We start from the raw sequence: 24,961 nt of genomic DNA, 5'->3' as shown, positions 1-24,961 counted from the left end.
GTTATGGTGGTGAATTTGTCATTTGAACCTTGCCTAAAAAAGGCACTATAGGGGTGGCAACAGCCTTTGCCAGTATCCGGAATCCCAAGGGCGACAGGTGCAGGCCATCTCTGGAAAAGCAGCGTGGTCTGTCGATCATGTCATCCCAGGCAGACAGGTACTGGATTCCCTTAGAATGACACCAGAAACTTAGCCGATTGTTAAAGTCATTTTGTCCTTGCACTGTGGTATCATTCTGGGTGATGGCAGGATGCTACTCAGGGCTAGGGTCATACCTGCCTGGGCTACAAGATCGGAGAGCTCCTCCATGTCTCTTTTCGTGTAGTCCAGGGAGGTACATCTCAGGTCATTCACACCAACATGGACAATGACAGAGTCATATTTGTACTTGTTGTGGAGTGACCTGAGTGCATGCGTTATGTGGCAGATCCTGGCACCTGACAGGCATCTGACAGTAACTTTTTCCTTGTTTAGCCTGGTGAGTGGAACATCAGTGTGCTTGACTATAGAGTCACCTATGACTAGAGTGTTGGGTACGTTATGCCTTATGGGCAGTAGTCATACCTCTCAACCTTGAAACATCAAAAATCTGGACAAGGCCCATGAAAAATAGGTACAAATCTGTACGCTGTTTAACATAAAATTTGCATACATAATTATGTAACCCCGCCCACTCCAGTGGAGTTGTGGGATACCAACTTTCGTGCAAACTGAAGAACAGACAACCAAAATATGGCACCAGATCGGAGTCCTTCTGCAGCCATTCCAATGTACCATTACTTGGCTACTTTGCCCCATTTACCATAAACACTAATGTGTGCATACTGCTTTACTTCTAAAATGATTATTTGGATTTTATTTTTACACTTTACAGCGCAATGTACAAACACCAATAGACATCTGTTAAACAAAGCAATACGGTCTCACAATGAAAATAGACTTGGCATTAAACCTTCTCTGCCCTTGAAACTCACATTCATTGAAATTGCATTGAAACCTACACCACATCCAAAGAAAATGCATCTGGCCACTGGTGGATAAAGATTACCTTTGGGTTGTTTTGAAATCATTGGCCCCTTGCACACAAAACAAGAAACTTACGTGTTCTTTGATACACCTTCCTTCCTGACTTTAGTAAATTATATTCCTTGTATAATACAGCACACTTGTTAGACAGAGCACATTTTAAATGTATTGTTTGAACATTTTTTCAGTAGGCAATGAAACGAAATGCATGAAACAGTAATGACAAAACTGCCCAATTCAGAAATTTCCATCATAAAAGTCTACTTCCACACACACAATATACATATAAAAATAGAATGACAGTAGTGTAAGGCATAGGCATCTTGCACAGCTTCTTGCACTCATTTTCAATTTAAGCTTTTTTTTGGAGGGGGGACAAAACGCCAAAAACCAGGGACACATTTTAAACATTGCGTGTATAATTTTGGAAAGTTGCTAGAATAAAATGTTGCGTTACTAACATGCATTTCATTGACAAGTCTTGAACACAGGACTCTGAGTTCTGCCGTCAGAACAACATACCACTATGCCAAATAAACAGCTTGTTTCCCAAAGCATAGGAAGACTGAAACTTAAATGGCAATCATTTAGTGAATTCAGTTCTCACTTCTCACCATAGTTCTCAACCTCTTAGCACAAAAAACCTGGACAAAGCCAACAATGGGGGAATACAGCCCCAAATTAGGTACAAATTTCAAATACTGATCTTATAAACTTAGAAAATTGCTAGATTAAAAGGTTTTTGATACCATTTATTTTCTGAAGAATATGAAGTCTGAAAATGCCTGTCATTATTCAATAAATTCAACCTTCAGTGATTTGTCACAAAGTGGAGGTATTTCTATTTACGTCAAAAGTGAATATACCTCAAGGCTGGTCAAACAGGACAATGGAGTGAGCTGCTCCATGTTCAAATTACCAAAGGCAAAATCCAGTACCACTTCCTTGCAAGCTATAGGTCTCCCTGTCTGACCCAGAAAACCCATACCATGTATTTAATTGAGTTTATGAGGAACAAAACAAAACAAATTCACAAGTGGTGGTGGCTAGGGACATTTGGCTTTTTTTACCCTATACCCAGGGGTACAGAGTTTGAGCCCGAGTACCTCCAGCCGCCAGGTGTATTATAATGGGGGTATTTTCACACACACACACATAGATTTAGATATTAATGTAGCTATATATATTTTTAAATATCTATAGTAGCATAAAATGCTGCAACTCACTACAGGTTTATACTGAAATTTAGTGGAAAGAAGGCAGATTCTGGCCTTAAGAAGGTGAAAAAATAAGGGTTAAAGAGAGAGAATTAAGTCACTCCAAGTTCACACACACTGTATATGTAGATCACTGCTGTAACACAGTTTTCCTTCCAGATAAGAACACAATTGAAAGCTTTATGCTAACAGCTCCAAATACTATTATAACTATGTAGGTAGCTTCTCCTAACAGCATCTAAACAACCTTTCTTTCTTTTCATCTTCTGAATACGTTAAGTAAATGCAGACCATTCTTCCAGTCACAGGGTAGTCCTTCAGACTGCCTTACACCAAACATTCAGTGTGAACTCTGGCCTCCACTCTTCAACTTTTCCCAAGACCTTGCAGGCCATGAATCTGTCTCCATCTCATGCTTCTGCTTCTCACATACTCTCTGGGAAAACACATTGCCACGTGTCTATCTTCAACAAGCCCTCTAAGAACTGTCTTTACATTTAACAAATCTTGAGCTAACACTTAGAAGATTATGTTTATGTAATTATTCAAACCCAAATGCACTAAATATGACAGCAAGGTGAGGTATGGTATGGCTGTACAGAGCATTTCATTTAAGTGCTTAGTAATGTGCATTTTAAATTGTATGGATGTTTTTCAGCATTCGCTCTGCAGTTGCCCTCCACCATGTGTGCTATCCATTCTGTTGTACAAATAACAAGTTGCCATACTAGAATGTTCAGTTAAAATTTGCTGATAGAACACCTTTAATTTTTATAAATACTTTTATAATTAAAACAGTTGCCACTTAAAAGCATCCAGCGCGCGCGCGCACACACACACACACACACACACACACACACACACACACACACACACACACAAACACACACACACACACAAACACACACACACAGAAAGACACACACACACACTCCATTTGAAAGCAAGCAGCAGTATTTGAAGTGTCCGTCCCGTTACCTTCTCATTCCACAAAACGTCTGTTCAAACAAAAAGTAGCAGCATTTGAAGTTTCCGCCCGTTACCTAACAATCCAAACTGACAGGCTCTAATGTCCCTTACAATCCAAACTGACAGCCTCTAACGTCCGTTCAAACACATTTCTCGATGGCACATTTGAAGTTTCAGCCCAGCCAGCATTTGAACAGTAGCCCGCTTGCAGCATTTGAACAGCCCAGATGGAAATTTATGCAGAGCTTAATTCCGAATGGCTGGTAGCACCGACAGCGCTGACGTCATCGCGCACGGGATGATGTCAGCCAAAACAGCGCGAAATGTAAAAATAAAGTGAAAAAAATCGGAAATGATGGGGTGTCACTCGGGAATCGTGGCACCTCATCATTTGGACCCCAAAACTCGGTAAAAACCGACTAATTTGGGATGGTTGGGAGGTCTGGCAGTAGTTGAGTGGCACACTGAGTATGTGGGCTCTGTGTCATTTGGGTTGTGTTGGGGGGTGGAGGTTGCTTGCATTTCTGCTTTGGAGGTCTCTGTTGTTTGGGCAAATTTGTACTGAGAGCCTCCATGAATGTAGGTGTGTGTTTTGTGCTTCTGTGTGTGTGTTTTGGTGGTGTAGGTTTTGAGAGACTATGTGATGAGTGTGGTGCGGTGCAAGTGTCTTCCCTCTCCTCTTGACTGTCTAGGCCAGTCTTTGGTGAAGAGAGCTTTGCTTCCAGTTTGGCTATATAAGTGCATCTCTCACAGGCTGTAGTGTTGAGTGGTAGGAGGAGAGGGTTGTCTGTGTACATTGGGCAATTGCTGCATTGTTCCATGATGCCCAGATTTATCAGGTGACAGGAGAAAACACCGGGAGCTGACCTTTAGACATGCCTGAATAGGTGCTTATTTATCAAGTACTAAAAACTGTTTTCCTCTAGACAAGTGAGGAAAGTTGAATGCTGTAGTAATTTGTAACTTATTTAGTGCTTACAGTGAGTTCTGAGCAAGTGCTGAGCTCAAAGAAACAGATGAGCTCAAAGAAACAGATTTGAGTGCTAAAACTAAAAAGCTGGCTAGTTGCAAGGGAAATTTTGAAGAGCAGACTTTATGGTGCCAGGAATAGTTTAACCCCAGTTAAGTGGGGGGAGGGGGGCTTAGGAGCTCACAAACACTCCGGGACACAGCAAATCCGTATCTGGATAAGACCTGCCACAGGAAAGGGGGAAGCAAGCTTAGAATTTTTTTTCCAGTAAAAGTGGAAATGGAGAAAGCTGGGACAGAAGTTAAGTCAACGTTAAGAATCTGAGTGGGTTGGCCTTCACAAATGTTCTCTATTAGATTGAGTGAACTAATGACACTAGACTGGGAGGAGTGTCACAGATCAAATATACAGTATGGGCGGGCAACTGCAAAGCCACCAAGTATAAGAACACACAACACTAGATAGGGTGGGTGGGAAAAATTACAGTTCCTAGCTGTAGCCACTAAATGAAAGTTTTAAACAGCTCAAGGAGCAGACTTTAGAGAATGCTTTTAACTGTAAACAGACAATTATAGTAATGCACACTATTACAGTTCCTAGCTGTAGAACACAGAAACCTCAAAAAATCAAAAATGCACAGAAAAGCTCGGATAGAGCACTCACAAACAGAAAATACAACTCTCAGTATGAAAAAGCAGTTTACAGTTAAGTAATTCAGTAAACATACAATTAGAATAATGAAAAATACAGTTAAAACAGTATTAAACGGTACATAAATGCAGTGAAACAATAAAAAAGCTTTATAAAAGTGCAAAATGTAGTAGATCAACTGTATAGCACAATTATAAGCATTTCAGAAGTGCAGTTCAGTGAAATAAGTGTAAGAAATAACTTATCCTGCTCTTGGAATCTTAAGGAATTTCCACTTATGCAATGCAGTCCAGAGCCTGAGCAATACAAGCACAACCTGTATAAGACACAGGGTTTATATACCAGTAAGAATGGAAGAGTTGGAAGATCAAATTACTACTCAACCCCTACTATTACCCAATCCCTCGTACTACAGAAGGTCAGGAGGCCTTGTTACTCTCAATAATAATGAAGACAATCAGCAGAAAATGGCTGCTAGAAACACAGGAAACTCAAACAAAACTACCAGCCTAGACAACAGCCTCTATCAAGATTATGCCACCTGAGCAGAACACAGAAACCTCACTTTAAAAGCATAGACAGAACAACCACAAAGAGAAAATACAAGTCTCAGTATGAAAAAGCAGTTTACAATTTAGTAATTAAATAAAATTGCAATTATAGTAATGCACACATTTATTTATTTATTGCATTTCTTTGCCGGGAAAGTCCACTGGGCCTAAAAGAACCCATTTTCAGTGGAAGACCAGGGAGAAAAGCTCCAATAAGAACATAGATACAGAAAAAAATGTAAACATTAATTGGTACAGAAGTAGAAACAGTGTTACAGAAGTAAATACAGTAACACATACAGAATATATACATAAAAGCAGGAATCTAGTTTGTTTGATTACAGTAATATATAAAGAAATTATACATTAAAGCAGAATGCAATGAATTCAATCAGAGAGGTATAAACAAATATATATTAATCAGTATTATTGTACCAGTAACAACAAGTGAAGATAAAAATAAAAAATAAATATGGAGAAAGTATCATCAGTCACTAGTAGCAAAAGACATAGGAGTTTAGTAATCATATAAGGAGAGTGAAGAGGTTAGGTTATAGAGCAGGAACATAGCCAGGAAGAGTTGAGATGATTTTTCAGTATTTGTTTGAAGGTGATGGTGCTGCCTGTGTTTCTTATAGAAGGTGGAAGTGAGTTCCATAGTTTGGTGACGGTGAAGGAATAGAGGAGTTGACCAGCAGGTAAGGTGGGCTTATCTACCTTTAGAAGTAGATGATTTTCAGATCTTAGATGCCTGCTGGGGTGGTATTTGGCAAGTAGAGTTGAGAGACCAGGGCAGTTTAGTGACTTACAGTGGTGGGATGAGAATTTGGCCTTGGTGGCAAATTTTGATATTATGTTGTAACACATATCAAGTTTGGATTTTGTAGAATTTTGGATATTAGTGAGGAGAGGGGCACCATAAAGGAGAGAGGGTAATAAAAAGGTAGTTGCAAGGGTTTGTCTAGTAGAGAGGCTATGGAAGTGTTGGTGTCTGTAGAGCATACCAAGCTTTTGGTGTGTTTTTTTGATGTTATTGTTTATGTGTAGGTCAAAGTTAAGGTTTTCATCTATAATAATGCCTAGTAATTTAGTGTGTGGGACAACTTCTATAGTGGTATTGTCTTGAGCTTGTATAGTGAAGAGTTTTTTATCAAATGAAGTGGTTTTCTATGGGTAAAAATTGCTAGTTTAGTTTTTTTTTTTTGGATTTAGGGCAAGATGATTGTTAAGCATTCAAGATTCAGTAGAGGTGAGGGCATTCTGGGTAATTTGCTGGAGTTTAGAGCTGGAATTTGCAGTGCATATTATTGTAGAGTCATTAGCATACTGGATTACTGAGCATTGTGGAAGAGTGGAGTGAAAGTTGTTAATAAAGATGCTAAATAAGAGATGACCAAGTATGGAGCCTTGGGGTACCCCTGTGGAACTATTGAGGAAGGGAGAGTAAGATTGTTGCCATTTGGTGGATTGCTGCCTATTGTTGAGATAGCTGTTGAACCATTGTAGGGTAGGGGGAGAAATGTGGAGGGTGGATAGTTTAGAGCAGAGGATAATGTGGGAAATAGTATCAAAAGCTTTGTAGAGGTCAAGGAAAAGTGAAACAATTATTTTACCAGAATCCTATGCACGGTTAACTGCATCAAGAAAGGATAGGAGGGTGGTAGTGGTGATCTGTCCTGGTCTGAAACCATGCTGAGTGGGTGATAAAATTTGATTTTCAAACAGGTGGTTGAGGAGTTGGGCATGTATGCATTTTTCCAGTATTTTAGAGAGGGGTGAGAGAATTGCTATGGGTCGAAAGTTTGTGGTGTCTGTGCTGGTGTCACCTTTGTGCAAGGGGAGAATGAATGCTTTTTTTCCAGATGTCTGGGACAAGGGACTCTTTAATTGATCTGTTAATGAGTATGCTGATGGGATAAGCTATAGAGTTTGCTGCTAGCTGCAGGAAGTGTGGGGGGAGATTGTCAGGGGCCAGAGCACAGGGTTTTACCTTAAGTAAACATTTTTTTATTGTGCTTGTAGTTATGGGGGAGAATTTTGGGTTAGGGTTAAAGGTAGGCTTGTTTTCTGAGATAATTTGGTCATCAGCTGTCTTAAAAATAACTTGTAATATGCATTGCTTAACATTACTGGCCTCCAGTTCCTAATATTTTCCCATTCCCCTTCTTGTAAATAAAATTTTATATCACTTTCAAAACGTTCCTTATGCCCTTAACCCACACTTTGACCACTTACCCTTAAAACACCCCTTTTTGTTTTCTACATATTTCTCTATAAAAGCTGCATGTCATGGAACATTGTTGACATTCACCTCCTATAACACATTACTCAGATTCTCTGAACCTTTTTTGCACCATCCCAGGACACTGTTGATATCAACTTTATAATTTTTTCTGTTGTCGTTTTTATTCTGTTCAAATCATGTCCCTCCTTAATTACTTCCTCATCATTTGCCATCTTTCTCCATTCTGCCTCATGATCAGAAAGTGACCTCACTATTGCAGGGGTTCTGCCCCAAGGCCCTACATCTACATGTTTACTGAGAATTTTGTTGTTGTTTAATGTAAGCATATTTATCATGAAGAACCTTGCTGCGTATTAACATTAATTAGTTATGTACATGCCTGCTCTGTGATTTAAAATCTCTGTGAAATAGTCTGTGCACTCTAAGGGCCTCTTACTAAGTTCGCTACTGTCCCTTATAGTTTGACCAGTAGACTTTACTGCATATACCAGTTATTTAGTCTCAGGAAATGACAGAAAACCTCATGTTCTTCATGTTTCACTGTTGCAGTCATCACACTTGGGTTATCTGCCTGCAGGTAGCCCTCAGTCAGCCCGAATACCGGAGTCATAGGATTTCTGTGTCGGATGCTGTCACCTCTTCCATGACATCAGATTGTCAGGGGTATAAAACAGGCAGCCGAGGAGGAGAATAGAGGATAAGCTGAATAGTAGCATAATTAAGTACAGAAATCTGTATTTTATAGATGTCAGGTGGTGGGGAAGTAGCAATGATGAAGGAAACAAGAAGTTACAGGACAGTAGGAGAATCAGTAATGGTGGATTCTGAAAGCTGAAAGAGGATAGGTAAAGCCAGAAGTATATTCTATAAAGGAAGAGAGGTAGGTTTTCCTGGTATCTTCTCTGGAATGTATGCCATAGATGGGTACTAAAGGCTAGATTAATATAGAGGTGCAGGTGCCTGCCTCTGCTGAGACCCATTTGGAGTCTGGTATACCACGAGATTCTTCTTCGACTATGGAACCTGTGGATGTCTCTACCTTGGATGGGTCCGGAGCGGCTGTGCAGGCACCTGCACCTCTATATTAATTATTTTGTTCTGGCTATAAACTTATTACTCTTGATTATAAATTGACCTGAGGGTGGGAAACCCACTCCTCTAAGTCTCACTACGCTCGTCTTTGCTTTGCTTCCCTACCCTACCCCCAATTCCCATACACCCCCCTCTTACTCTAATTTTATAGTTCCTCTTATTCCAAAACCCTCCCCAAATGACTCTACAGTATTTAATTTTTGCCTCATTCCCAACTCTCTTTCTCTCTCCTTTACTGCTTAGCACTCAATCCATTTATAATCACAATCCTCCCTAATAGTGCCAGTCTATTCCTCTTTGCATCTTTTTCTCTTCCAACATAAACACTCATTTCTTCTTAGCTTGACTTCATCATTATAATCTAGCCTTTAGTACCCATCTATGGCATACATTCCAGAGAAGATACCAGGAAAACCTACCTCTCTTCCTTTATAGAATATACTTCTGGCTTTACCTATCTATGAAGATCTTGTGGAACAAAACAAAGATGCTAAACGGATAGAAAAGTTAAAGAAAGAATAAGAGGTTCAAAGGTACAGGATATAAAATGGGATGAAGTAACAGCCAGAGAGACTGAAACAAAGTTAAGAAAAGCCTCTAACTGGAAAACCCCAGGCCCAGATGCAGTACCTAATTTTTGTCTGAAAGTGTTAACATCTTTGCAATAAGTCTTAACCATGAGTAAGAACTATTTATATGCACACCCTGAACAGAGACCAACCTGGTTAACAACAGGAAAAACAATGCTTCTACTTAAGAGTGAACCTGCAAGCTACCCTAAAAAAATAGACCAATAACTTGCCTTCCAATGACGTAGAAACTATACATGGAAATTGATGCTGACAGAGTTTATAGTCATTTAGAAGAAAATATAATTATGGCAGTAGAACAAAAGGACAATAAAAGAAAATCATGTGGAACAAAGGATCATTTGTTGTTAAATAAAGTCTTAGTGGAGAAGTGTAAAAAGGGGAAGAATCTAAGTGTGGCATGGATTGACTACAAAAAAGCATTTGATAGTATCACTCATTCATGGATAAAAGAGTGCTTAAAAATGTATAGGATACACCCCACACTGATCAACTACATTACAGTGACCATGAAACTGTGGCAGACCACTTTTCCATTAAGCCATGATAAAGGATAAAGTGTTATCCCAGGGATAAAAATTCAAAGGGGAATATTCCAGGGTGACTCTGTGTCACTGTTACTATTCTACCTTGTCCTTAATCCACTAAGCTGTTTACTCAACACTTTAGGCCACGGCTATAATCTGGCTCCTAGAAAACAACAAAGTGTAAAGACATCTCACCTTCACTTTGTCAGTGATTTAAAAATGTATAGCTCATCAGAAGAGGAAATTAAAACACAAATGCAAGTTTTCAAAACTTTTTCAGATGATATAAGACTGTCATTTGGTCTTAATAAATGTGCAAAAGCAACCTTTAAAGCAGGAAAACTGCAATGCCAGGAAAACATCAATTTGGGACAAGAATGATGTAAAAGAACTTGAGTAAGAATGAGTGTATAAATATTTGGGAACTGATGAAGGATCAACAGTAAACATGAACAAATGTGAATAAAACTTAGTAAGGAATACATCAGAAGACTTAAATTAATCCTGAAAACAGCACTGACATCTAGGAACAAAATCCAAGCTATAAACCAATTTGCTCTTCCTGTCCTAACTTACAGTTTGGGAGTGATTGACTGGCTCCAAAAATGTGTTGGATAGATTATATAGGAAAACAAGAAGAATGCTTCATGTTCATCAAATGATTTAGGAGTTCCGCTGTGGCGACCCCTAACCGGGAAAAGCCGAAAGACACAACAACAAGTGTATACTGAGATTATATATTCCCCATTCCGAAGGAGGGATAGGCCTCCTTGAAACTGATTATATGTATAGATCTGCAATCGTGGGACTCCACACATGTCTGCTGACCTCACAAGACCCAAATGTAGTGGAAGTTTTGAAACATGAGGAGAATAAATCTAAGATGACTTCTCTGCTTAATTTAGCAGAAGCTTATCAGCATCAAGCAGGAATGGAAATCAAACCAGAAGTGGATAAAAATCAAGCAGCAACTGAATGTGCCAAAAAACAAAAGAAAGAATATAAGGTGAAGGATCAGATGAGAAGGCAAGAAATGTGGAAAAAGCATAAATATAGTTGCAAGTATAGAAAACTTCTGGAAGAACCTCATGTTGATCAGGAACGAACATGGGAATGATTAAGGAGAGGCAAATTCAAACCAAAAGATGAAAGGTTAATTTTAGCGGCCCAAGATAGTGGGCTGCGTACATATTGGTGTATAAAGTCCATTGAACATGTGGTAGAAACAGACAAATGCAGGTTTTGTAAAATCGAATTGGAAACAGTTGCACACCTTGTTGCTGGTTGTGACATACTAATGGCGGAAGGACTATATACTGAAAGGCATAATAATTTGGTGAGACTGTTGCACTGGGGATTGTGCAAACATTATGGTAGGGAAGTGGCTGAAAATCACTGGAAACATGAGCCACAAAGCATCATTGAAAATGAAGACGTCTACTTCACATGGGATCATCCTTTATCAACAGTTCAAAAGACAGACGCTAAAAAAACGGATATAGTGGTCCAAGAGAAGACAAGAGTAGCATTGATCATTGAAATCACCACACCCAGTGACTACAGTGTCTTGCGTACAGAGAGAGACAAAGTCATAAAATATCAGGATCTGCAGGCAGAAACGAGAGCAATGTGGAAGAAAGATACTCAGACAGTTCCAGTAGTAGTAGGAGCAACGGGTCTTATAAAAAAGAATGTACAGTCGTATTTAGGTATGTTACCAGGACATGTAACTTCATACGAACTGCAAAAGGAGTCATTACTGGGCACACTGTGGGTGCTGGGAAGAGCACTTTTGGCTGACATCAAAGATTAAAACAATACTAATTTCATGAATTTTAATCATACTTTGAATTACGAATGGGGTCAATTCCCATCGTGGTATTAGAAACCCAAAAGACTTGGAGAAATTAAAAAAGTGCTGAACATCTTACACATCCAGATAAACAACATATTTATAAAGCAGCATGTAACGTTTCCAAGTTTAACTCAGAAATGTTCATTACTACACTATCATCTATTAACTATAAATTCCAAAAAATCATTCTATTAGACGATGCTGTAATTAAATTCAGTACAACTTTTCTAAACATCCTAAGTAGTCATGTACCTTCTAGAAGGAAGAAACTGAAAACAAATGTAATTTTGCTGTCCAAAAAGAGTAGAATGTTAATGCAGGATAGAGGAAAAAGCAGGGAAAGAAGGGCAAAAATATAAAACACCTCAGTATTTTGTAAACTTTAGAATGATTCACAATCATAGTAAAAAGCAAATAAATGAAGACAAAAAAGTATGCTGTAGTAACTTTCAGAATAATACTAAACAAAACCCTAAAAAAATTTGGACATCCATTAAAGAAATTTCAACCCAAACCCTTCTCCTGGTAACTCACCACTCAAAACTGCTCTTATTTTACAGATAGTATAGCATCTCGAACCAAGGATTCCTCAGCATCTAATTCCAACCATGCCTAAGAGCCACATATCACTACATCCACTTTCACCTTCAAACCTGTGCCTACATCCTATATAAAACTACTGTTAAACAAACTTAAACTGTGATCTTCTTCAGCCGATGACCTTCCAAGTGAGTAAAATAGCAGCCAATAGCATTGCCTATCCTGTCTCAATCCTTATAAATAGGTCAATGCAGGAACCCCATTTCTTTCTCTCTGGAAAAAGTCACACATTATCCCTCTGCACAAAGACAGAAGTTTGACAGACAATAATAACTTTAGATCTATAGCAATCTTATTTCTATCACCAAAATACTTGAAAAATGTATTCAAAAACAATTGCTAGGCAATTTTCTGCGGGAAGAATGCCTAGCCCATCTTTCCCGTAGTACTAGCACTGCCCTTCTAACCTATATAGTTACTGTCGGTAAAGCTGAAGATAATGGCAAACTAGTCTCTTCCTTATTTCTAGACTTGGCTAAAGTTTTCGACACAGTTTGCCACAGCAAACTTCTACTTCAAATGTCCTCACTAGGTCTTTCTGTCTCTCAGCCCACCCTTCTGTGGTTCAAAAGCTACCTGTCTAATAAGTATCAGTCAGTAAAATGGCACTCTGTGTTTTCTCCTTACCTCCCTGTCACCACCGGTGTACCATAAGGCTCTATGCTTGGTCCACTCCTCTTTAACATTTTCACCAACACCCTCCATACTTCCACACAAAAGGCCACCCTAATACAATATGCAAATTATTCCTGTCTCATTTGCACATCTGACAACATGGTACACCTCTAAAAAATTACTCAGGAAGTTTTAACTGATATATGGCTTCATAACTCACAACTCACGCTCAACCCAAAAAAGACCAAACTACTCCTTTTTTCCCCAAATCCCTCTCACATGAAAAACAAAATTTAAAGTCCTCTCTCTTGATAGTATAACCACTGAAGTCACTTCTCATAGCTAGCTATTAGGGGTAATAGTGGATAATAATCTTATATTTGACCTGCATATACAAAGTTGCATAAGAAAAACTCATCAAAAGCTAGGGATGCTTTACAGAGACAAAATCTTTCTCACCAACACAACTAAAACTACACTGGTCACTACTTATCTCCTCCTCACACTTCTTTGTGGTGCTCCCATCCTTACTAACCTCCAGGCTTCACAAAATTTAAAACTTGAATACTGTTATAACAAAGTTGCTAAATATGCAGCATATACCCATTTCAGAACCCACCACTTTATAGCACTGAAAAGCCTAAATTGGTTAGAACTGCCACATCAACTAACATACACAGCTTCTTACCACCTATAAAATTATTGAGCATCCATCTGCCTGTCCAGCACTAAAAAACATGCTACACAACTGTTATAATTCCTCTGCACTCGACCCTCGTCAGACCACTAATAGAGTATAATGCTCCCTTTTGCATGTACGTCACCTGACATCTGCAGCAGCTGGAGAGATCACAGAGGTTTCTCACTAAGAAAATTCATGGCCTCCAAAACATGACTTACATAGAAAGACAGAAAGCCCTCTCACTGTATTCTGTATCCTACAGGCTGCTGAGAGATGACTTGTGCCTGGCCTACAGAGCAATCGCTGACCCTGCCCTAATGGAAATGCTGCACATCCGCGAATCAAATGGGGCAAGTGTTACTCACTCCAAGGATCTCAACCTAACCTGTGACATTAACAAAACCTGCTGGAGAGACAGATATTTCTCCCAGAGATTGACGCTCCTCTGGAATAAACTCCCAATTCATCTGAAGCAGAGCTCCTCAATGACCCTATTCAAGTGCAACCTTGACAGTTGTATGGGAAATTTAGAAGTTATGTATTCACCATAACGTTCCATCTGAGTAGGTACTTCATTTCTCTGCAACCTGTGGGTCTCGGATCCGACCGGCAGCTTTCCAAGCTTCAAGATCCAAGCTCCTAGCTCCTCCCCTCTACCCATAATCCCCTGTCACCACCACACTACCTCAGATCGGTTTTGCTGTATCACCTGATAAACCTGTAAAATAAACAGGTTCAGTTATTCCTCAAAGAATCATAAATGATCCTAGAAACCCGATACAGGTTAGGGGGATGGCAGGGGGGGATGGTTGCAGACAAATGAAGTACCTACTCAGATGGAACGTTATGGTGAGTACATAACTTCTAAATCTGAAGTAGTTACTTCATTTGTTCTGCAACCTGTGGGACAGAGTCCCCAGCTACCTAAACAAAAAAACCTGGGTGGCCTATGGAAGAATATTCCAAAGCACCGTGGAGCCAAAGGCCACCCTGCTTCTAGATATCATGTCCAGCTTATAATGAGAAATAAACGTATGAGCAGAAGACCAAGTGGCTGCTGAACATATGTCATCCAACGGCATCCTGGACCAGAAGGCTGCAGAAGTTGCGATGGACCGTGTGGAATGTGCACAAATTTTAAATGGGGTTGTTTTGCCCGATACCTTGTAAGCCTGAGAAATACATTGACAAATCCAATTAGCCAGTGTCACTTTGGATATAGGTTTCCCCATGGATGGAGGAGCAAAGGACACGAACAGTTGATCAGCCTTACGAATGTCTTTAGTCCTGTGCAGGTAAAATCGCAACTGTCTATGTACATCTAGTGTATGCAACATGTATTCTCCCTTATTTTGAAAATTCTTGAAAAACACTGGCAGATTGATAGTCTGATTGATATTTGCCACAGATGCCACTTTTGGTAAAAAAGATGGGTTAGCCCTGAGAGACACTCTGTCATTGTGAAAAATAAGGTAGGGAGGTTTCATGCACAAAGCTTGGAGCTCTGAAACCCTTTTAGCAGAAGTTATGGCTACCAAGAATGCTGTTTTCCAGGACAGAAATTTAAGAGGTACAGAAGCTGCAGGTTCAAAAGGAGGTTTCATTAAGGCTTGCAGAACAAAGGTTAAGTCCCAAGGGGGAGTCACGGATTTCACAGGTGGCTTGAGAAGGAAAACGCCATGCAAGAATGTCTTACACAATTTTGTAGATGCTAGGGATCCTAATCCGTCTCCCACATGAAAATGGGATATTGCTGCCAACTGTACTTTCACCATTGATGCACTGGCCCCTTGTTCAAATATCATGGACAAAAAATCCAAGACTGTAGGAATCAGAACAGTAAAAGGGTTGAGACCCTGGCTGTTAGCCCAGATAGAAAATCGTTTCCACTTGCTATTATAGATTTTCCTGGTGGATGGTTTATGAGCCACTACCAGAATAGTTTTCACTGGTGACGAGATACCGGGAGTCCTTGCCATTAGTGGAACTGGATCAACCAAGCCGCGAGCTTGAGGTTTGCCAGGTTCGGTGTTGGGCACCCTGTTAGGTGCGAGATCAGATCTGGAATGGGATCCAGGATTAAAGGGGAGGAGAGACTGTGAGACCGCAGGTATGGAAACCAGATTTGACGAGGCCAGAATGGGGCTATGAGGATAAATTTGCTCCCCAACTGTGCGGCTTTCTGAATGAACTTCGCCATGAGCGGAAGCGGGGGATAAGCATAGAGTAGACCGGGAGGCCAAGCATGAATCAGAGTGTCTCTGGGGCTCTCCCCTTCTGGGGGAAGAATTGCGAAGAACTCGCTGCATTTTGTGATTTGGGGAGTAGCAAAGAGATCGCAGCGAGGCCAACCCCACTTGTGGAAAATCTCCTTCGCAACTTTCGGATTGAGAGACCACTCGTAAAGACTGAGAATTGAATTACTCTACTCAATTTGTCTGTCAGGATGTTGGATCGTCCCGGAATGTGCATTGCTGTCAGAAAGCGGTTGGTGGATATCGCCCATTCCCAAACTCTCATGGCTTCTCGACAAAGAGGGTAGGATCTGGTTCCCCCTTGTTTGTTTATATACCAGACCACTGACATATTGTCTGTCTGTATTGCAATCGTTCCTAGAGGTAGAAGGTCTTGGAGAGCCTGCAACACTAGAAGCACCACCCTCATCTCCAGAACATTTATGTGCAAGGCGGTCTCCGACAAGGTCCACATACCTTGGACGTTTCTGCCCAAACAATGCCCCCCCCACCCTAGGCGAGAAGCATCCGTGGTTAACGTGGCTTGGGGAGGGGGAAGCACAAAAGGTCTCCTTTGCCTGAGTTCTGGGGAGTGAAGCCACCAAAGGAGGGATTCCCTGCAAACCCTGCTCAGGGGGATGGTGTAACAGTGACCATTGAACTTGGAGTGTCCACTGTAATATACGCATCCTTAGGAGAGCATGGAGAGAGAGGCCTCATCAATATCACTTAATAACAGTGTTATCCCCAAATCCTTTTCTCCTGTCTGCACCATTTGTTTTTGCCCTCATCAGTATCACTTAATAAATCGCAGTCAAATCATAAATGTCCTTCTTTTCCACATTTCCTGTGCAGTTTAAAGTCTTTAATCCAATGTCTAGTTTCTCCGTACTACATATAACTTGTTTTGTTACAACTCTCTATGAGATGATTTTCATCTACATAAAATAAAAAAGTGGGCTAATCCCAATATTTGCTTGACTTCCATGTTTAACCATTTCTGTTTTTCCACTTTTTATAGCCTCACTGCATGCATAATACACCCCTCCTTTATAAACACTTACCTACACCTTCCATGCCCCATTCCACAGTTATCTGTAATCAGTCATTTTCTTAATGTTGAAAACTGTAATTTATGTTTCTTTCTTTTTTTTTTATATACAAAATATTTACTCCTGTAGTAGAATAGACCTTCCATTGCTCACTGAAGGATTTCTTATCAAAATTTATAAGAAACATTTCTGCTAAAGTAAAGGTTGCAAAAGTTATTTTACAGAATTACTCTGATCCTAAATGAATCAGATCCCCAACATCTTTTGCTGTAAATCCTAATGGTAACACCATATTGTCCCTTACCCCTTAACTGTTTATAGAGTTTCTGCTTTCATATCTGAATCTGTACTGTGTGACCCTCTTTCTTTCATGATTTAGAATTTGTACCACTTTTCTGACACTCTTTCCTTCTGCTACAACCACTGCATATGACCTCTGCATACTTCTGGACATTCTACTGGACATTTCTTCTATCCGTCACTGACATGATGTTCTATCTTGGCCACCGGTGCAGCATGACTTTGTGTTGAGAAACAGTTCCTGCTTCCTTATGTTGGCCAGTATAGGGTGTTTATCTGTAAGTTGAATTGTCTCACTCTGTACCCTAAAAATACCCAGTCTATGTCTTTCTACTGGAAAAAAGCCATCCTTCATATCAGACCATGAAGAGAGACTGTTATTCAGAGGGCTCCTTCTCACCAAACCTCACAATTTATTATCAGCCACGAGTACTTCTGACAGCAGAATTATTTCTCATTGTGATAACTTCCATATCAGCAGCGATTGTAGCATTATCCATGAAAGATTCACTAAGGTAGTAGCTGTGCTAACATGCCTGCCATTTCTCCTTCCATGTATCCATAGTCCCTCCCTCTCAGCAAAAAGAGTAAGGGAACTTCTCTGCTGCCCCCCCCAAATAGGTCTCCCCTGGAAAGAGGCCACTGGCCTATTGGGAATAGCCTGGTCAACAAATCATAAATAGTTAAAGTAAATAATATAAATAATATTTGAAGTCACTAATCATGCAATTATTCTGAAACCTGACCGTCTTTGTGACCATTTTGGTTGAATTATAAATATTCTCACATTCTTGGATGTTATCATTACTTTTCTTGTATTGTATTGTATATACATACTTTCATATTATAATTACTTTGATTGTATTGTATAGATATTCATATTCCTGTATGTTACTGTCACTTCATGTATGGCCATGTACATATTATCTAAATTCTTGTACTCCTGGGCTAGATCTGAAAAAGTTTAACACAGATCAGTAGTGTACCTTCAGTTAACAAACTCAAATAAAATAAAATAAAAAATACCCACTATCATATGCTATCTCATCTTTTAGCGTATTCTGCACTGTGTTAAGGTTTAATGTTGTTTTCTATGTATTCACATGTAAAAACGTACACACATTATTTTTTCTCTGCCTCACCCATCACACCATTTCTATTGTGATTCATTTTGTGAAATTAGTGCTAGTTATGTCTTGCATGTCCTCTTTTGTAGGTGGAACATTTGAGTTATGCTTGAAGTCTTTACTGAAAAAGTCTTCTTTGGACCAACTTACCCACCTGACTACCTGTTTATTAAATAACAATAGATAAGAAGGTCTCTAAAAATACAGAGACCTTCTTATCTATTGTTATTTAATAAACTGTTAGCCAGGTGGGAAGTTGGCCCAAACAAGACTTTTTCAGGTGACTGTATAATGCACAGAAATGATACAAAGAGATCTGCTATATAGTGTGCATTGTATACAGGTCTCTTTGTATCATTCCTGTACATTATATAGTCACCTGTATCAGCAATATCTGTGCTAACTACACATTGCAACCTAACTTCCATATGCCTGTTTCTTATTTCTCTGCCAGAATTTGAATATTATTTGCCCGCAAATATACACAAAAGCTGAAAAACAGTGGTCTGAGTGCAAAGTACAGCTAAGTGTTGTATGTAATCATGATACCTATTATGTGTGATTTGCATTTTACCATGGCATCCAATAGTGGGTTCCAAATCTCCGCAATCCCATGAAATTATGTTTATTTATGCATGTCTTAGTCTTCCCTCTCCCAGTTGTCATACATAACCCTGACACACACCCCTATCCATTTGCCTCAGTATTCTGACACTACCCTGCCCCTGGTGGTGAGATGTATACTTTATACAGGCTTTAGAAAGGGCATTACACCCTTTGGCATGTGGTCTGCATAGTCTTGACATGCAACAGTAGAGGAAAATGGTCCGGGACCGAAACACTGGTCCGGACTGCGGCAGTTACCTTTCCAAGCAAGGAATTTGGAATCATAAATTAAAGACAAAATAATTAGTGGGCAATAAATACGTTTCTTCTCCCTGCAGTATTAGGTCATTATTGCAAACATTTTCGTAATAAAAAAAATGAAAATCTAATGGATTAGACCGCATGTATCTGCACTGTCAGTCATACATAAACCTTTCTACAAAGTGACCTGTCCTAAATTCTAATAAACTTTACCTGCTCCTAGCATTACACAAATTGCATTCTAGTATATACTTTTTACTTGTTACTGGATATAGTCCATGCCTTTTTTCTTTCTAGCTTATTGTACTATCTACCCCGATTTTGGAGGCCCCATTTAAAATAAGTGCTACAAAGCACCATAATAGAACATCTAAAACTCCAAAGTTTGTTTTCCTACCCCTACTTGTTTTAAATCATTATATTCCAAGTGAATTGTTTTGTTTTTCACTTTTGTGTGACATTGCCTATGTTTGATTTCTTGTTCATATCTTTGAGACATGATCTATATTTGATTAGTTGTGTTAAGTACTGTCCTTAAGCTTTTTCCCACTGACGTCTTTTGTAATTCATATGTCCCTCTTCCGTTTTGTCAATGATATAGTTCTATTCTGATCAAACCAATCCCTCACATTACTAAAAAATCAGCTGCAGACTGATTTCCTCTCAATAATCCAATGGATTGAGCACAAAAACTACTGAATTCATTCAAACCAAACTATGCTCTTCAGAACTAAACAGAGACTGAGTAAAATGATAAATACTGTTTCAAGTTACAGATCACAATGATTTAACTATGCAACACACTACACCTAATCATAGTAAAAAAGGAAATCATCCCTCTTCTGTTCCAGACAGTTACCTTCACAAGTTGTCTATACCTTCCAATAAGAAGTCTTCTCAAAGAGAAATTCAACACTCATTCGAACTCTCAGCAATACAATATGCAGGCTCATCAGCCTATCACTCAAACTAGAGTACCACCACACAACACTTCAAAAAGCTAAATGGCTACCAGTCAAAGAGCAGACCTTCTCCAAGATTCACATCTGTTCAAACTGCTATGCAACAACACCTTTTAACCCACAGCAGCTAAACTAATTAGAGACCCCACTCCCTACAACCTTAGAAACCATGACCACATAGCACCCACACTGAAAAATCCTAAAACTAAACTACATTGTACAGGTAATACTTTCTGAATAGAATACAGTGAATGGGTTGGCATAATGGTTATTGCCTTTACCTCTTGGATGCAAGATACAAAGTTTGATTCTGGTCTCTGGTTATTGGCTAGATTTGCAATAGTCTGCAGACTAATATTTACTCTTGAACATTACAGTGGGTGGGTTAGGGATATGGTTAAAGTCGTTACCTCATAAACACTACATACAGGGTTTGATTTTGACCTTAGGTTATTGGCTAGGCTTAAATTGGCCCTTCAGGGCAGTTAGCTTAGTATTCACCTATGAACTATGAACTATGAACCAGAAGGAGCAAGACTCTTGGAATCTCTTCCTCTTCAACTCAAAGACACATCCTTATAACCAACATTCCAAGCGCAATTAAAAACTCCTCTGCAGAACCCAACTGAGAGCTACTGTGTTATCTGAAACCATGTGACCTAATTGCACCACAACTTTCCAAGCTTAAAGGTTTCACCTCTGCATCTTACCCTACCTCTGTCATCCTAACACTGTGTACCCTAATCACATCCCACATGTATAGGACTGGGCATTTGTTGTTACACTTCATAGTTCTGAAAACTGTACACAGACTACTGTAGATTATGTAACTTTGTCTTTTATGTTGTATACTGTGCTGTATAGTGTGAAAATCTGTTTTCTAGCTTGTGTTTCTCATTTAATATATCGTCTGTTCTTCAAACCAGGATGAGACTGAAACTGATCATTCAAAATAAATAAATACATACATGCATAAATAAAATAAATACATACATGCATAAATAAAATAAATACATACATGCATAAATAAAATAAATACATAAATACATACATGCATAAATAAAATAAATACATAAATACATACATGCATAAATAAAATAAATACATAAATAAATAAATACATGCATAAATAAAATGAAATAAATAAATACATACATGCATAAATAAAATGAAATAAATAAATACATACATACATGCATAAATAAAATGAAATAAATAAATACATACATACATGCATAAATAAAATAAATACATAAATACATACATACATGCATAAATAAAATGAAATAAATAAATACATACATACATGCATAAATAAAATGAAATAAATAAATACATACATACATGCATAAATAAAATGAAATAAATAAATACATACATACATGCATAAATAAAATAAATACATAAATAAATACATGCATAAATAAAATAAATACATAAATGCATACATGCATAAATAAAATAAATACATAAATAAATAAATACATGCATAAATAAAATGAAATAAATAAATAAATACATACATGCATAAATAAAATGAAATAAATAAATACATACATACATGCATAAATAAAATGTTTGTTTTTTTTCTGCCCTTGGTTTGGAGCATGGATGAAAAGGGTCTTTGCACCAGTTCACTTACTCGTTTAACAAACAGAATACAGAGTTAAGTAATAAAAATAAAAAATGGAATTTGGGAGTTGTATATGTGCATGTGAAACTGACTGACCAGTATGATTGAGCCCTTAGGAAAGGCAGTGGATAGTATACTTTTTTCACTGAACTTTGTTATGCTGCAGACCTTCTGACTGACAGTGGTCAGTCTTCAGTCAGAAATTCAACTACTGATCAGCAAATGTTACCACTTTTTTATGATCATGGAGTCAGATAATGGTAGGAGAGGAGAAGCCTGTGACTTTGCAACACGTGAAGAAATTTATTGCAGAATTCTTGATTTTTTGGACCATTTGCTGTACCAAAAATTCACAAGAATGAATGTTTTACTGAACACTGAAATAATGTTACTTGGAAAAATGCATTTTTGTGTCTGTGCATTTCTTAGATCTGTCTGTAAGTGTCATCATCATATGCAACTTACATATACATTATGTTTTTGCTTGTAAAACATAACTGTCTTTTAGGCCTGGGTTGTCACTGAGAAGGTTCCTTGGACCACTTCACCTACCTGGTTAACAAATGTGAAATAAATAAGAGCAAATATTCTTGCCAGAAGTAAAATTTATAATAAACAGTGCAGAGAAGGATCTGTCATAAGTTGCAGCCCATGAGAGCTGCTGTGCAGTTTGCATGCACTTGTGTATTTAAAATGAGGAAGCCACACATGGGAGGAGGCACCATCCCAGGAGACAGTATAAAGTGTTACACAGTATCCAGTAATAGAGTAGAACAGTGTAAAGGTCAGCATGTATGACAGCTGTACACTTCACCAGTGTATAAGGTGTGCCAGAATAGTGCATGTGTGTCACATACCAGTTTTATGAACAACTACAGCCATAGACGTTCTGTCTGTATTTCTATAATTGTGCTCAACAGACAGCTATCATGTAGTACCAGGTGCAATAAATGGCATGATGTCTGTTTCTAGTGTAGTCAGTGCCATGTAATCGACTAGTGCACCTGGAGTTTGTGAAGATTTGTAGTACGCTAGTAAGTATTGGAGAAAGGTGAATCAAGGTGGACTGCACCTTGTATAAGCCCTGTATCAGTATGCTACAGGCAATGATAGATAAAGGGTTCTTAACTTGTGCATGTAGAAGTAAGAGTGGTTTTATATTGTACCACATGCAGGGACACAATCGTACACCAATGCATAGATCAAATGGATACGTACAAACGTATGTTTTACACACACACCTGTATATGTCAAGTATGTGTAAGTGTGCAGATAGGGAAAACAACAGAAATCAATTGATGATTGAGATGTATATTTGATTGTGTGTGTGTGTGTGTGTGTGTGTGCACATTTGTCTCTGCCTAAACACACAAAAAGTATAATAGCATAAGTGTAACAAGCATATATAATTTGCCATGTGTTACTCGTGAGTGTGTATGTGTGTGTGTATGCATGCATGCTTGTGTGGGGGAGAGTATGTGTGTGTGTGTGTGTGTGTGTGTGTGTGTGTGTGTGTGTGTGTGTGTGTGTGCATAATTTAAATAATTCTTGTATCCTCTTATTTCTTCATTTTCTCTACATTTGAACTGTAACAGTTATTGTAAACGGAAAAAATTTCCAAGATTACTCTCTTTATTCAACATTGTTTGTTTTAATTACATTTTGTTAGATTGTATGAATTTTACATGTCTGGAGATTTTCTCCCCGGGCCTCTGCTGAAAAATGGCTTTGGCTCAGTCAGACACTTCTGGTCAACAAATGTAAAATAAATAAAATATATATATATATATATATATATATATATATATATATATATATATATATATATTATATTATATTATGGATCTACTTCTAAATCCTGTAGTTTCAGAATCCCGAAGATGAAAATACCAAGACGACAATAGCGAAACTTAAAATATTGAACCGCTTAAGTTTTCCCAGGGCAAGTAAACACTTGCCCAACACAACAGTATAACACACTGCATTATCTAAAACCCACCTAGGTGGGGGCTACGCCCCCACACTTCTTCTAACTATATGTACCAATTCCGGGATCGTACTACAGTAGACAAAGGACATAATTCCCCACATTGGGCAAGTGTTTACTACCCTGGGAAAACTTATATATATTTATATGGGTCTCCTTCTGTTTGTCGAAAGTACACTTCATAAACAAACAGAAGGCTGAGCCCACTTCCGCAAAAGTGCACTGCATTGAAAGTGCACTTTCACAAAAGCCAATTCGCCGAATCACATTACAGTGGGGATAAGGGAATATATCCTTGTCCCCACTGGAGTGTGATCTTAAAGTTAGTATATTTAAGTACGGGGTGCAGGGGGGCTTGCCCCCCTGCATAAATGTGGTTTAGTGGGTTTTTTTTTTTAATAGTCTTTTTTTTTGATATTTTGTGTTTCACGAAAGTGCATATTTGACAAAGTGCACTTTTGCAAAAGTGAGACGGTAGGTTTATGTTTCAATGGAACATAAATTCGATGGATCAACATAGATCCATATATATATATATATATATATATATATATATATATATATATATATGTTTGCTAAATGATATATGATATATGTAATGTGAGATATATATATATATATATATATTTATACTAGGAAGACTTCATGGTGTGGCACAGTGTGGCACTGAATCATGTGCTGTAGTATGCTGACAAACCCCTGGGGAGGGGACGGGGGTGTGGGCGGGCACACCCACATGTATATGTCACAATACATGAGATCTCTAATGCAAGAGAGTGACAGTGAGAAATGTGATACCTACATTTCATTTATTTATACTAGGAAGACTTCATGGTGTGGCACAGTGTGGCACTGAATCATGTGCTGTATGCAGTATGCTGACAAACCCCTGGGGAGGGGGTGTGTGGGCGGGCACACCCACATGTATATTTCACAATACATGAGATCTCTAATGCAAGAGAGTGACAGTGAGAAATGTGATACCTATATTTCATTTACTTATACTAGGAAGACTTCATGGTGATACAGTAAGTCATTTGCTGTATGCAGTGTGGTGACAGAACCCCAGTTGTGTGTTGGTGGGATGCATGCGCATTTATTTCACAATACACAAGATTTATATTGTGATAGCGTGATAGGGAGAGATGAGATTACTGCATTTTATTCATTTATACTATGAAAATTTAGTGGTGTGACAGTGAGTCATGT

General features: G+C 38.6%; 1 protein-coding gene across 4 annotated transcripts in view; it reads left to right on the top strand.

The window, feature by feature from the left end:
- The window catches only part of MLLT6 (MLLT6, PHD finger containing), a 2,458,880-nt gene that overhangs the window by 421,266 nt on the left and 2,012,653 nt on the right, over positions 1–24,961 (top strand). The window lies entirely within an intron of this gene.

This window comes from Protopterus annectens, chromosome 13.part0 (assembly GCF_019279795.1).
Source record: "Protopterus annectens isolate FY-2018-M chromosome 13.part0, PAN1.0, whole genome shotgun sequence".
Taxonomy (NCBI): Eukaryota; Metazoa; Chordata; order Ceratodontiformes; family Protopteridae; genus Protopterus; species Protopterus annectens.
The sequence above is the reverse complement of the archived record's forward strand: the minus strand, read 5'-3'. Positions and strand labels throughout refer to the sequence as shown.